Source organism: Ailuropoda melanoleuca, unplaced genomic scaffold (genome assembly GCF_002007445.2).
Source record: "Ailuropoda melanoleuca isolate Jingjing unplaced genomic scaffold, ASM200744v2 unplaced-scaffold2057, whole genome shotgun sequence".
Classification (NCBI taxonomy): domain Eukaryota; kingdom Metazoa; phylum Chordata; class Mammalia; order Carnivora; family Ursidae; genus Ailuropoda; species Ailuropoda melanoleuca.
Genome location: NW_023190026.1, coordinates 1 through 2,625, shown reverse-complemented (window position 1 = coordinate 2,625; position 2,625 = coordinate 1). Strand labels below are relative to the sequence as shown.

Sequence of the window (2,625 nt, the reverse complement as noted above, 5' to 3'; positions counted from 1 at the left end):
GTGCCTGGCTGTTCCAGCTCCACCCCTGACTGGTGCCATGAGCCAGGCCAGCTCCTTGCTCTCAGGTTGGTTGTGAGGAATAAGGCACGTGGAGCAGCACTCCTGCCTGGGGCCGGCCGTTGGGGGATGTGGTGTGTTGAGAAGGAGGCACAGCCCCGGGCCTCTCCTCAGCTCTGCCTCCAATGAGCTGCTTGTCCCCTCTGCATCCTTATCTAATGTGGAAGTGTCCCCACTCTGCAGAAGGGCCATGGGCTCCATGAGGGTGGCACGTGTGGGTCTCTGAGCCGAGCACTGCTTGGTGAACTGGTCACACAGCTGCAGTCTTAGAAGAGAACAGACCCCCAGCACTGGGCTGGTGCCTTCAGCTGCTGCAGGTCTTCCCTGTCAGGTCAGGGCTGCTCTGCTCCCCAGAAGCATGGCAGGAGCATGATGCCACTGGGCTCCCAGCCCGAGCCCCACACTGGCCAAGGGCAGAGCTCTTGAGTAGGAATTGGGGTCTTGATTGCCAGGATATAGGGGTAGATGGGCCTGGCCCTCTGGGCTGGGGGTCCTATGATCATGTCCTGGGACATGACAGCTCCTGCCCCCAGGAAGTTTATACTCAAGCGCCCTGCCCTTCATGCAGGACTGCAACTTGCTGGAGCCCCACAGCAAGGAGATCGTTGGGCTTCACTGGAAGGCCCTGAACAGAGAGGAAGATTCCAGGACCAGGCTCTGCTGGCCTTGGAGACAAGTGGGCTCCATTGCTGAAGGGTTTGCTTGGTCCATGTGTCCCTACAACTGGTGGGATGGAATGAATACTGCCCGCCTCAGCCCCTCTGCGCAGGCTAGCCCAGCAGGCCCAGGGGCTGAGCCCTCACTTGGAGCACTGCCAGCCCAAGTGCTGCAGAGCCAGCTGCGACTCCACACGGTTTCCATACAAAATTAAGGTAGAGTCCGGGGTGACTATTTGCTTCATCCATGAACGTGACAGCCTACACGGAGGAGTCCCTGTGCTGCTAGTATTCCAGGAATAAACCATCGTTCGACTGGTCTAGGGCAATGAGGAAAGTTGGCCAGGTTGTCTGGTGCCAACTTTACCAAAGAAAAAGGTGAGCTGTGGGATCAGATCAGGCTCCCGTGGTCCTCAGCTGGAAACATCAGGGAGAGAACTTTGTAGAACTCTGCCGAGGTGAAAATTTCTCAAAGCTCTGGGGTTGCAGAAAGGGCAGAGGACCCCGTCCTGGCCCTCTGCTGCACCTGACTCCATGGAGCTTTGGCCAAGTCCACTGACTGCTCAGCTGGAAAGTGGGGCAAAGGTCCACTTGTTGCCGATGAGGGACAGGAGGAGCCAAGTGAGGCATCAGCCTGAGGGTACCATGGGCAGGATCCCCGGCAAACTGGGCTTGGCATGACAGGGACATCCCAGTCCTGGCCCCAGCCATTGAGACCTGGCCAGCCCTCTTGCTGCCCGGCCAGGAGCAAGATCCGTGCAGGTGGGATTTGCCCAAGGCTCCAAGGCATTGGCAAAACTGGCATGAGAACCCCGCATATGCCATCTGTGAGCTCAAAGCTGCTGGGTAACTGTGGGCAGGTTCTTGACCCCCTCTGGGCTCCCATCCTACCACCTACAGTTGGTCTGAGAGGGCAGGCCAGGCTTGGTGGCCCTAGGTCAAGGCCAGCAACAGCTGCCCAGCATGGAGGGGTGTGGCCAGGCAAGGCAGGGAGCCAGTGCTGTGGGCAAAGAGATGCAGGTCATTCTTGTTTATTTGGGTGGGCCCTGGGCACCAGCCCCATGTCCAGGACAGGTTGCTCTCCTGTAAGCGGGAGTTAGGGGTGGAATGGAGGCCTGCCAGAGGCCTGGGGCTGGCCCTGGCCCTGGCCCTGGGTAGGGTCATTGCTGCAGGGGTCCTGGCTGCTCCTCCGGGAGGGGCAGGTAATCGGGGTCTTCCTGTGGGGCATCCAGTAGCAGCTTCCTGTAGGGAGGGGCCCACACTGAGCGGAGGCCAGCAGGCATCCCCACTGGTGTAGGGAGCCATCTGAAGGAGGGCAGCGGGAGAACTGTCATCTGTAGCACTCACAGGAAGCTGGGGGTCAGCAGCAGCCTCTTGCCTCCAGGCTGGTTGGGGAAGACATCCTCTAGGAAGTAGTAAATGTGGCCCACGGCAATCCCTGTAGGAGAGCCACGGACGGCTGAAGCCACTCTCCACAGTGCAGAGCCTGAGGCTGGCACAGCCTGCTCCGTGCCTCCATGCACAGTTCCGGAGGCGCAGCCAGGCCAAGCAACCTCAGGCCCCAGAGTGTGAGTACCTAATGTTCTGCACAGACTGCCAGCCCCCGGGCGGGGGGGGGGTTGACCCTGAAGAACAGGCTTACCTGGCCCAGAAGTGGGCAGGACCTGGGGGGGAAGGCCTGAGAACATGGGAGGGATAGGAGCCAAGGCTGGAACCTTGACACACCTTTCCCCACCCTCGTCGGGACCCACACGAGCATCAGTACACCTGAAGATGGGGAGCCTGTAGCTGTCTGGCTTGTTCAGGGGCCAGAAGAACAGAGGAGCTGGCAGGGCAGGAAGAGGGGGTGGGAGGACAGATGAGAGGTCCAGTGCCCGTGGGAGGGAGGGCTCTGGCACAGCAGCCAGCCTGG

The 2,625-nt window shown here is 60.3% G+C and overlaps 1 long non-coding RNA gene across 1 annotated transcript; it reads right to left on the bottom strand.

Annotated features, from left to right (window-relative positions):
• Positions 1 to 1,714: 1,714 nt before the first annotated feature.
• Positions 1,715 to 2,320, bottom strand: LOC117797968. Its single transcript, XR_004622757.1, has 2 exons — positions 2,061 to 2,320; positions 1,715 to 1,955 (listed from the first exon to the last, which is right to left on the bottom strand). It is a non-coding gene; the product is annotated as an uncharacterized LOC117797968 (long non-coding RNA).
• Positions 2,321 to 2,625: the final 305 nt, after the last annotated feature.